This window comes from Serinus canaria, chromosome 1A (assembly GCF_022539315.1).
Source record: "Serinus canaria isolate serCan28SL12 chromosome 1A, serCan2020, whole genome shotgun sequence".
NCBI lineage: Eukaryota > Metazoa > Chordata > Aves > Passeriformes > Fringillidae > Serinus > Serinus canaria.
In genome coordinates, this window is record NC_066314.1 from 36,858,117 (window position 1) to 36,870,901 (window position 12,785).

General features: G+C 43.8%; 1 protein-coding gene across 1 annotated transcript in view; it reads left to right on the forward strand.

Annotated features, from left to right (window-relative positions):
* Positions 1-1,802: 1,802 nt before the first annotated feature.
* The window catches only part of NAV3 (neuron navigator 3), a 512,047-nt gene continuing 501,064 nt past the window's right edge, over positions 1,803-12,785 (forward strand). The window contains exon 1 of the mRNA XM_050987333.1: positions 1,803-2,036. The gene's annotated coding sequence lies outside the window, so the exon portion shown is untranslated. The remainder of the gene's footprint in view (positions 2,037-12,785) is intronic.

Here is a 12,785-nt window from a genome sequence, read left to right on the forward strand (position 1 = left end):
GTCGGTCACCCGGGATCTTCAGCCATGTATTTGTAATTCTAATTTTAAGATACTCAGCCACTCTCTTGTCTCACAGCTTTAAGAAAAGGCAGCCTCAGATGTCCCAGTATGTTTTATGGTGTAAACTATGGTCAAAATCTATCCTTATTTATTTTCAGGGATATTTCAAGTGATGGTGGTATTTTGGTGGGAATATTTCAAGTTATGATGGTATTTGGCAAACTGGATTCCTGGACAATGTGGCTGTCAATTCTTGCCTTTTGGTCTGCCCTTTCTTATTTCTTAACACTAAGTTCTCACTAGGCTGTATATTTTATGCCACTTGCTTTCTTAATAGAAATGACTAGCTGAAATGTCAGGCATTATTCGTAATGGGGAAATACCACACAGCTCAGTAGGAGAGGTATTTTGTTTCTTTTGTTTATTTTTTAGTCCTGCATCCAAACATGCCTCTGGTAGCTAATTCCCTCACCTCATGAGGTGGTTTCAGCTGCAGCTGTGCTGACCAGCACTGATGACTATTTGTGCAAAATAAAGAGCTGCAAGGCTTGACTGGCTGATAGACTGGAAAATGAAAGCTTTTTTGAAGACCCACAGGTATCATGGGAACCAGTAAGTGCAAGCTATCTTCCCTAAACCTATGACTTGCAACGTACTCTGGAACGAATAAATGCACAATTTTACTCCAGAAGGGGCTCCTTTTCTTCATAGGTGAAGAAAAGGAAATCATCTGAAAACTATTTTTTTCCCCACTTTCCCCCTTTCTTGGGAGCTAAGCACACATAGTGTTAGACTGCAACAAAAGAGCAAAGATGGGGTTTCCCTGTATTCTGCAGGCAGCCATTTTTCAGAGCTGGAATAACTTAGAAGCCTCATTCCCCATCAGCAGAAACTTGTGGAATATATTCTCTAGGGGTGAAAACCCATGCTTTGGGTGGTAGTTCCTGAATCAGCTGAAGCACCTGATGCTGCTGGAGCAGAGAGAGGGCTTGTGGTGGGAAACAGCTCACCCGGGAGTGGGGCAGAGCAGAGCATCATGTGAGGCGTGAAGGTGGGGACAGAGTGAAGTGGTGGCAAGGGCTGCTAAGCTCTGTCCACCCAGTCAGGCCAAAGTCTACATGGGCTTGTGAGTGGCAGCTGTTGGCACAGATCTCTCCACAGCTGGGCTTCAAATAGATCCCACCTCCAGGCTGGCCAGGGTGTCCTGCAGGCCAGACTCACTTCTCAGAACAGGCAGGTTTGATAAGTGCTTCTCTTTATGAATAAGGGACACTGTGTCAGAACTGTTTGTTGTATTTTTTGAGTCTTTTAGTTAAAATGTAAAAATTGTGATTTCTGGCTGGGGTGGTTAGGAAGTTTTCAACCCTTCCTCATGCATTTAATACACTTTTTTCCCTTCTCTCTGCCCTCATTGCTCACATTACAAGCTCTCAGAGGCCGGGGCTGCCTCTTACCCGTGTCTGTGCAAAGCACTCGTTGCAACTGAGCTCTGTTGAGGCCTTTGGATCCTGCTGTTACGCCTATAATAATTCATAACGCCCAGGGCTACGCAAGGCAAGCGCGCCGCTCCTTTATCCCCCGTGTCCCTGCGGATGCCCGTATCTCGGCGCACCCGCGGGAAACTTTTGGTTGCAAAGGCACACCCAGCCGGCCCTGGGCGGCGGGGGCAGCGGCGCCCGGAGAGCACGGCCCCTTTAAATTCCAGCTGTGCGGAGGGGGGCAGCACGGCTGGCGGCGCGGCGCGGGGCTGGGGCCGGGGCCGCTGCCGGTGCGCGGCGGCGGAGAGCGGCCGGCGGTGGGGAGCGCGCAGCCCTGCGCCCGGGGAGGCAGCGGCTCCGGCGCCGCGGTGCCTCGCGGAGGCGGAGAGGATGAGGATGGCTTCTGGCTTTTTTTTTTGCCTCCTCGCGACGATTTCCATAGTAACCTGATCGAGCGGTGCAATTTCGGAAACCGGGGTGGCTTTATTATCATTTTTTTCCTCCCCATTTTTTCCCCCCGTTTCATCCCACCGCTCCCCGAGGAGTGCCAGCCGACAGGTAAGATGCCCGGACCCCGCGGGGGTGTTTGCGCGCAGCCGAACTTCCCAGGGCGACCGCGGCCAGGCGCGGGGTCCTGCCCGCGGGGCTCCGCTGTGCGCGGCCGTGGGCAGCAGCCCGGGGCCGGGGCCGGCTGCCGCGGGGCGCACGTCGGGGCGGGGTGCCGCGGTACCGGGAAGCCCGGCGGGGGGTTACCCCCCGAGGAGACCGCCGAGCTCTTTTTACCCTCTTTGTTTGCTTGCTCCCAGAGAGGGTTTTATTCTTCCCTTTGTTTCTCCCTCCTTTTCTTCTCCCCCCCCTCCACCCCCCCCGCCCCTTCATCGCTCCCCTGCCTGGTTTGCTTCCTTGATCATCTTTCCTTCCTCCTCCCTTTTGTGAGGGTGAGAAATCGCACGCACTTAACCTTAAAATCTGCGGCGAGCGAGGACACAGCCAGCCGGCTGCCCGCTCCCGGCACGGCCGGTACCTGCCGCATCCCCGCTCGTCCCCTAGCCCCGGCCGTGCCCCCCGCCCGGAGCGCCCCGCAGCCTCCGTAGCCCTCCAGCTGGGGCGGGCAGGGGACCGCCCTCTCCTGTCGCGTCGGAGAGGAGAGGGGCAGAGCAGCCCAAAGCATCCTCCAAGCCGGGCGTCACGGTCAGGGTCCCCCGAGGGGGAGAAAGCACATCGTGGAAACCTGTGAGCAGGTTAGTCTAGAAGCTTCTCCTTCCATCACCTGCTCCTTGCCCACCTGCCTGTGCCCGTCCGGAGAACTTGGGGATGGGGGCAGATCTTGCCACTGCGTCGGCGTTGGGTTGACGAGGATACTGATGGTCCCGTGAGTCCTGAGCCGCCCAGCCCTGCTCCACAGCCTTCTCGTGCAGCCATACATTTCCTCCCCTTCCTGGGTGGGCAGCACGGGGAAGGGCCTAGCAGGTTTGGGTTAGGTGGTGAGGACTTAGTCCAGTTGTGATCATACTTGGTTGGCAGTGCCATGGCTCTTGCCGGGTGGTAGTTGCTCACCAAGCAGGTCTCCGGTAAAACTTGCTGCTGCTTGCCATCTTCCCTCGTTCTCTGTTTCATCCTGAAATGGTGTTTTGACTGTGACTACATTTTTTTTTTTTTTTGGGGGGGGGGGAGTGGGGGGTGAGCTGGGGTGGGTAGGAAGAGGGGAGTGTTTGTCAATTTTTACATCATTTTGCACTGAGCACAATGAATAGATTAGTCTGCTCAAGGCTTTTTGTTTCTGTCATAAGTGATCAATAATCATCTGCTGGTAAGATGATCTTATTACAGAAAAAGCCAAAGTGCACGCTGAGAACAGCTGAAATACAAGGTCAATAACTCTTGGGTTATCAACAGTAAACCTGCTTTGCATATTTGAAGATGACGTATTTCTTTCAAAGTAAAGGCAACTTCAGGCCTTTGATGAGCTTTATTTTCTGTGCAAAACAGTCAACATAGAAAACAAGCCTTGCTTCGGAGTAGTCTACTCATCCTTAAACATCCCCGGACCTCATTTAATCTTTATCTTTAGTGAAGGTGGACGGGAATTGCAGTCCTCTTAGGTAAGAAGAGTTTTGTAGCCCCCGATACAAAGGCTGGCTTGTTCCTAGTGCCCAGCAACTGCTACAGGCTTTCCAGACACAAAAGAAAGGCGTAGTCTGTGGCCTGAAGATCGTGCATGCTAAAAAGGCAGTCAGCTGGAGGGTATCACCGATCAACAACCAGCTCCGCCGCCGCCGCCTGGTAACTGGATTCATTCCGGGAAATGTAGCGTTCAGTGAGACAGGTCCTTGGTGCCGAGGTGACGGTGGTGGCTCGGAGAGGACTGCCATAAGCTTCGGGTCAAGCCTGGGCTATGAGGAGCCGGGGCTGCGAGAGAGGGAGCCTGGACAGGAGGAAGCACTGGGGCCAGGTGAGGCAACCTTTGCAGAGAAGGCGTTGGATTACAGCACCGAGGCAGGGGAATGGAATAGGAAAAGGGAGCAGGGCAGATAATCGGCAGAGGAAGAGGTTATGCGGGGACTCAGAGCCTGGTATAAAAAGCTTGAAGTAATGAGTTTAATCTACGAAATCTAGTTCTTAAATTGTATGTGCTTGCCAATTAGCTAACCATTCTGCAACTCAGAATGGAATTCAGATTGTATCTTGGTAAATGTATTGACTCTGAAGTGCTGCAAGGAGAAAAAAAATCATCTTTCCTCTTTCCCCTACTGTGGGCTTTAAATATGAAAAAAAATCAGATCTGAGAATTGAGGAACCTTTTAATATACTTACTTTCCTGAGTTCACATGCTATCTAGCCTAGACTACCACAGTTAAAATCAAAAACTCCTATGGTAATATGACTTCAGGGGGCTAAATTCAGAACAGTTGAAGGGCTTTTTTCCAGTGAATATTGCCATGCATTGTGAGGAGGGGTCACCATCAGTCACAGAATGGATTAAAGTGCAGGAGATGTGAGGCTGTTACCTTGCAGGGAGAAAAGCACTTACAGTATATTGAGGGAACCCATGGCCCTCTTGGGGTCCTCTAATGAACACTTAAACATTGTATGTGTATAAAAAAGAGTTGCAACATAACCTTTATTCTCCTGTAATAGGGAATTGTTCATGTATGTCTTAGTTTATGTGTGTCATAACAGCTTTCAAAATGGCTGAATAATATTGATTCAACTAAAAATACTATGAGAGAATAGTTGAAATTAGTTTGAATTTCATTTTGAGAGAATTGTAAAAATAATGTCCGTTTTATATCACTGGCCAGCTAGCTGGAGTAATTCATAGGAACTAACAGAAGCCTTCATAAAGCTATTGTTTTATCCAGATTTTACTGGTATGGACTTGGGAAAAGTAGGCATGAGTCAATGCCTGAAATTGCCACCAACATCAGCACCCTGGGCAAGAATATTTACCACTGTGTTTCAGAGTCTGGGAATGTTTGCTTTAGATGGCTGGCAGTGCTGTGCTTTATACTGCAGAGGATCAAAAATTCATTATGTTTGATTGGTAACACAGGGATGTAATAATACAGAGTTTCTCATTTTCTTAGAGAAGTGTGATCTAATTTGTGCTAAATTTTACATTTATGCTCCCCATTGAGATGGATCAGAGGTGTATGGCTGGGAGATGTGTAGCTGGATTTTTAGCAGGGAATCTGACTTGCACTGATGCGTATGCATTTTTTTGGTACTAACCTCCTTGTGGTATTGCCTGCACGTGCTGATGAAATAATCTGCCTGAGAGCTGCTAGAATTTGTATGTAGGAACTGGTTTGTTTATATGTAGATCAGTTATTACTGCAAAGATAAATGCATGCATGGAAAATTGTTACCACAGATGGATGCTGGCTTCTGAAAACTGGGCCTCTTTAAGATAAACTTCATGTATCATGTCAGAGAAATAAGCAAGAAGGGGGCAAAACCACTACTGAGTTTTTTATTGTGTTCTGCTTATGCCAATCACTATAATACACATTGCAAGGACTGAGTTTTTTATTATGTTCTGCTTATGCCAATCACTATAATACACATTGCAAGGACCGGATACTATGCTTGCCATGGAAAGACTTGGGATTTTGTCAGTGTCAAATCAGACCCACATTCAATTTCCTTGCAGAAACATTTTGTAAAATATGTAATTTGTAATTGGTAATTGCTGTATGTTTTGCTTGTGCTCTAGTGTTTCTTTTCTGCTTTTGAAAATGACTGCATACAAATAACACCTTGGAGTTGTTTTTTTTTTTTTCCCACTTCCCTATCTATGTTTAGAACTGTATCTATTTAATTGAGTGACACATGTTCATCTGTTAACCCAAAAAAGACAGATAGGATAATGGGAGCATGAGATGTTCTCTCTTCTCAACTGGACATTAGCAGACCAGGATTCAGCTTTGAGTCCCATCTCTTAGCATTCCCAAGGCTCACCAGTCCTTGTTCCTGCTTTCAGTCCTCTGGATTTGGACTACCTTGAGGCATCACAGAAACTCTGTACAGGACAGAAGCATTTAAAAAGTCAGTCCTTCTTCTGACAGAGCTTCTTGGTCCTCACTAGCTTCTTGGAGCACTGGTTCACATGGTTGTCTGCATGCAAATCAGGTGTCCTGTGTGGACAGTGCTGGATGGTGCAAGCACTAATGCCCCTTTCTGTGTAACTGTATCAGGAAAGTGGATGCAAAAAAGGCTTTTTCCAGGGATTTGCCTGAAATGGAGCCAATGGATCTTGAGATCCTCTGAGCTTTGGCTGTTAATTTTTGTGGCTGGAGATGGTCAGGTCTCTCAGGAATGGGCTGGCATCACTTACTGCAATGACTGGTTTGCAGTCTTTAAGTGGAGTCTAGAGAACAAGACAAGCTCATGGCTCCAGAGAGCAAATGTGTTCCACATCCAGACACGTCAGGAGACGTATTTCAAATGAGACAGCAGTGTCCTTCTAGACTAATTCCAGCAGACAGAAAGGAAATGTGAGCAAGAAAAATAAGGTCACGCCATTATGTCTAGTGATGACTTTCGATCTCTGGTGACTTTCCATCTCTGAACTTAATTGAAACAATAACAATTGTATTCTATTACATCACAATGCAGTCATGACTGCTCAGTGTACTTGTACTGCAGCAGTAGCTGCTAAGCTCTAATTTGGAACAGAGGTGGTCCCAGTTGGTTCTTGGTGGGTAGCCCACTGATGACACCTTTTAGATGGAAACGCTGCAAATAATTAAGAAGTAACTGAAAGCTGGTGAAGTAATAGTGTTAATAATGCAAGTTAATATTTATACTGAACCAGAAAAATATTTACATAAAGTTAAAAAATGCCTAAGCACTATTAAAAATTGTAAGAGAGAATGCTTGACTGTGAGCTGACAGAAATAGTAGCAATTGTTGTTTCCCCAGATTTTAATCAATCTTCTGTCAGTGTCAAATAAAAAAACATGAATTTTTTTTTGTTATTTGGAACCATGCTCATAGAGAAATAAAATGTGATCCTGGAGTCCTTTTAAGTGGGATGTCCTGCAGTGTACAAAATAATTTGATTTAGAGGGAAAATAAATCAAATATGTTTACATGTCATAAAAAAGAGAGATATTTCATATTAGATTTATTACATATAAATAAATACCTTCTACATATCTTTTTTGTGGAAAATGTGCTGCTTCTCTCTGTGTTACTGACATTTTCATTAAGAAGATGATAGATGCTACTTGAAACAAAATATTTGGCTGAAAACTAGCAAAATCATTGTTTCAGGTTTGGGAAGAAATATCTTCCATAAGGAAGATGCTACAATCTGTTAATGAAGCATTAATTAAGTTTACAGTTACAAATATGAAATTATGGTGCAATTACCTTTTTCAGGAGTCATTATTGTATTAAGGGTTCTGTTTTGTTTATATTTGTCTTTTTTTCACAGTGATGTCAGTAAACTCTTACAGGGAAATGTTACTTTTCCTTAAAATGTGTGTAACATCTAACTTTTTCTGGCCAATTTGTTAATTTCCACCTTGTTTTTAAATAGATGTCCATGTATTTCTTTGAGTTAGAAAGAAATCAAATCCTAGGTAACATGGCAACTTGGAAGAGCATGTCAAAACCAAAATTGTTTATTTGTTCATTTGAACAATTCTGTTTACTGCAGATGAATGGGTTTTATGGTAAAACTCCAGCTGGACTATAAAACTTTCATCTGTGGACTATGTCCTAATGTGTTGTTATTAAGCTTTAAAAATCAATAAAGCAGGGGGAAGTACATTGAATTGGCAAAAGTTAAAATAACATTGAGGAACTGGCAGTTAAAAATTGTTGATGGAACAGCTGATGATTGCAGAAGAGTCTAAGATGATAAGGGTTGTTACAATCTATTTAAAACCATTGTGAATTCATTCAGTATTGCTGTTCTGGAAGCAGCAAATCCACAAAGCCTTACAGAAAGTCTTGACTCACAACAAAGCTGATTAGTCATCCAAGACACCAAAATAGTTAAAGCAAGAGTCAATATGTCTTGGAATATACACTGGAGAATTGAGGCAGTTATTTGAAGGCATTTCAGCATCCATAAGGCACTGAGTTACACTATAAACTATTAGGCAATATGGGACTTCAGTAAAATCACAATTATGTAATTGTGAAACTTTAGCTCCTATCATCTATTTTGGGGCATTACTTCTTTAATATATATGAGGAAACTGAGAAATATCATTTTGAAGAATAGGAGAAAGGCATAGCTGCATGTAGCAATTGACTCAGTAAAAGTGAAAGCAAGTGAAATATGTCATGTCTGCACTAATACACACACCAGTTTTAGGGAAAAAACCTAGCAGTGATTTAGTCTGAAGCAGTAATAAATGAACTAGGCTGTTACTTTAGAGGGTCTGGGAGGACTTTGTTTATCTTCTGTGTCTAGAAAACACTGTTTATGTAACCTGTTGTCCTTTCTCTTGAGTATCAAAGCAGTCCAGTGGTTCTGTGTCACCATGATGCCGAGGTAATCAAAGCAAACCTTCAGAGACTGTCACAACATTGTCATTATTTTGGCAGTGCATTGGAGATAATTTCAACAAAGAGGCAAAGAAGCTCTGTATTGATAAGTAGATTTCAGTCTGGACAGCTGGGTAGAAATAAACAGTCCCAAGTGGTCTGATACCAGTTTAAAATTGCCCTGCTGAGATTTTTATTGTTAGCAGAATACAGTGCCCAGATCATGAATTACTTCTAAATAAAAGCAACGTCCATTTAGCTTTTTACTCCTTCCCTCTATCCAACACTAACACTCCTACAATCTGTGCTAAGGCACATGGAAGAGAAGGCAGTGATTGGAGATGGCCACCATGGCTTCACCAAGGGCAAGTCCTGCCTGACCTTCTGTGATGGAGTGACTGCATCTGTGGACAGGAGAAGGGCTACATGTGGCATTTATATGGACTCCTGTAAAGGCTTTGATGCAGTCACCCAAAACATCCTATTCCTTAAACTGAAGAGAAATGGATGTGATGAATTGTCTGTTAGGTGGATGAGGAATTGGTTGTCTCTCACATCCAGAGGGTGGTGGTCAGCAGCTCAGTCTCCAAATGGAGGGCAGTGACAAGGGCTGTCCCTCAGGGGTCTGCACTGGGACCAGCACAGGTTAATGTCTCCAGCAGTGACATGGACAGTGGGATTGAGTGCACCCTCAGCAAGTGTGCAGAGAACACCAAGCTGAGTGGGGCAGCTGACACCACTGAGGGATTGGGTGCTCTCCAGAGGGATTGGAGCTGGAGAAATCAGCCCATGGGCACCTCATGAGGTTCAACAAGGCCAAGGTGCTGCACCTGGGTTGGGCAGCCCCCAGTAAAAGCTGAGGCATGGAGGGATTGAGAGCAGCCCTGCTGAGAAGGAATCAGGGATACTGGGAGATGAAAAGCTGGATGTAACTAGAAAGCCAGTTGTATTCTGGGCTGCAACAAAACCAGCATGGCCATCAGGTTGAGGGAGGGGCTCTGCTCTGCCGTAGTCCTTCATGGTACCACACGGATTGCTGCATCCACCTCTGGGGTCCCCAGCAGAAGAAGGACATAGATCTGTTGGATGGGGTCTACAGGAAGGCCATGAGGTGATCAGAGGGATGGAGCACGTCATGTATCAAAACAGACAGAGAGCTGGGGCTATCAGCCTGGAGAGGGCTCCACAGACACCAATTGTGGCTTTTCAGTACCGTAAGTGTACCTTACAAGGCGGAAACAGACTTTTTAGCACAGCTTGTGTGAAAGGAAAAAGGGTAATGGCTTTTAACTAAAAGAAGGTAGATTTAGATTGGGCATAAGGATAACATTTTTTACAAGGGTGGTAGACACTGGAACAGGTTGCTCACAAGAGTGGTAGATTTCCCATTGCTGGAAAGTGCTCGGCATATTCTGAACTGAAAGACATTTTAGTTTTTAACAACTAGCTAAAAGGAGTTGAAAGAAAGGACTTCTGTAACAAGTTACTGTAAGTGTAGTACAAGGACTCTACATGTAAGTAGTTTCTCACCCCATGTTATTAACAAACAGATAAAGACAAAATGACAGTCTGCATAGCTCAGCTAGGTTTGGCTGGTAAATGGAAAAGTGTTATGGGAGTCTTGCATGTGATAGTGGCACTAAAAAAGATGCAAGTGAGCATTTGAGCCTAATGTTGACACACTATTAGTTTGGATGACAGTGTACTACTAAAATTTAAATCCACATTTTCTGTAGTGCCTTTTAAACGATGCTTGTGTCCTTGTGATTATTTTGTTATCTGTAGCTGCTCATTTTCATGGAGTCAGTTTTTAAACACTGACTTTTACACTGAGTCAGTTTTGACTAAACCTCTGTAATTTGTTTTTTAAAGGTCTACTACATTAGAAACAAAACATAAATTTTCTTATTTACAATAGGTTGGCTGTAAGATAATTTTCTGTGATCTCATCCATAGAGGAATTAATTTTTGCTACATTCTAGTCCATGTCCTTGCTATTCATTTTGTATGCCTTGATAGACTATTAAACTCAAATGATTTATATTTTCATTTGGGGGGAATTTACAAATATCTCAGTTGTAAGAGAACTTTGTTGGTCTACACGAAATACTGTATCCTTTTCTTGCATAGTGTATTGCAAATAGTAAAAACCAAAGCTCCTTAAGTTATCTTTGGATGTAAAATAACCAATCTGGGGACAACTGGGTGACTGTCTTGAAAGCACTATCATATTCTGTGGTCATTTGGGGCATTTCCTTGGTTTATTTCTTCATTTTTCAATGTATTATTTGTAGTCTACCTAGAAAGGTAGGCAGCCATACTGGTTACGACACTGAATAACCGATGGCTTAAATGTTGGACAGCAGAGTAGTTAACACCTTTCAATCTGTGTAAAGTAAAATCAGTTTCCCTAGTTATTAAGGATCATTGCAAGAATTTGCTAGCATCAATGACATGATTAAAGACCAGATTAACATCAGGTGTGGGTCCATGAAATTCCCAAGTGTACAAATTTACAAGCACTTTTTAAAGCATATAAAATGATATAGCTAAAGGCTGTTGTTGGCAATCTGCTCCGCCCTAGCTTACTCATCCTCTGCTCATGCTGATGAAAACTTCAGTGCAGTAACTTCATGGCACATAATTCAATGATGTTAAAATAGGATAATTTATTCCCTTCTCTCTCACATTTTATTTCTTTCTATTAAATAAATTTCAGGCTCAGAAGTAACAAGGGAGTTGAGTTCGTGACCTGAATATAGCTGAGATTTACCTGCAGATTGTTGCCAGTCCCATCACATGCTCCTTCCATTTTCAAACTGCTGTTCTCTCTACTAAAATCACATTAGTTTTTCATGCAAAGATTTTTAGGCTCTGAGTTCCAATATTTTTCATTTTATGATGATCAGTCAATGCATGCAAGTCAAATCCTGATTTATTCCAGCCATTAGGTGGCAGAGATTCTTGGGTATTTGAACTACAAGCACTAGATTTGCCATAAGCAGATGCTTCTGATGTTCCAACACACATATTTTGTGATCTTCACCCAGTCAGAGCTACAGAACTGGTATGTCCTTCGTTTAAGAATGAGAGGGGTGAGTAAGGTTTCTCTCAGGAGGGAGAGGGAGGTGGCCTCAGGAGGTTCGATACACTGATAGAGTGGTCCTAGACTGAAGTAACAATGGCCTCAGCATCTTCTCTTAGCTCAGATTCTTTCTCTTGTAGGACCTGGACTACCTGTTTGTCTGTAGCCCCAGTAGGAGAGTTACACATGACAGAACACTAAATGAAACTTGGTGTTAGGTTCCTTCCCGCTGCTTCATTGTTGCAGGGGCACACAAGATTTCCAGTGTGTGCCAACAAATACTGCACAGGCTAATGTTAGCCTACAGTTAACTCAGTTATTAAAATGCATATGCACTGCTGATAAAGTTAGTGCTATAAATCCTCACATTAATTTTCTGAAAATGTGTGGCACATTTTGAGAAGAAAAAGGGAAAAAACTAAGAAATGCATTTTCAGAAGCAGTGAGTAATGGAAAGTTAAAGAGGACCCAAGATGTTTGTTTCTGTTTCTTTTTTAAGCCCACTTCCCCAAATTGCTGAATAACAGTGTGTGTTTGAAAAAACACGAATGCCCATTCCTAGCTGTACCCGTGTGTATTAGCTCCTGTGTGTACCCATGCCATTTCAGGGGGCAGAGAGGACAGAGCCAGTTCTGAGCTGCTTGAGGCATGATCCTCCTTCTGCCCAGCCCTCTCATCCATGTCTCCTGCGAGATAAAATGACCGATAGTGTTAAGTGACCTACGCTACCGCTTTCCACTTTGAGATCCTGAAACAGATTTTCCGTGTGTCTGATGTGAAAATCCTCACAGTGCCCTACAACCTTTTGCCTGAAGCATGCAGGAGAGCAAACAGCAGATATGGAGGCACTGGAGTTTAAGGCAGAAGAAATCTGTCTGCAAAGCACCAGAATGTGGAACTTTCCACATGGAATAAAAATGGCCTCCCCTGACAAATTTCTGGAGTTGGCCAAAGTAATCATAAAATTAACATCCTGCTGCACATATGAAGGACTTTCCCATCCAGGGCAACACAGAGTAACTCCACAACAGAAGAGTATTTAGCAATAAGGTTAACAGACTCAATACAATACAGGAAGGCCAGAAGTTATAAGGAGTTATTGTTTTGGACTAATATATCACAGACTTTTCTGTGGTTTTGAGTATGAGTTGTCATCTGAGAGTATTCACCAGGAAGCTTGTCTGGATATAATCAGAGGACAGATCTTTTTTTTATCT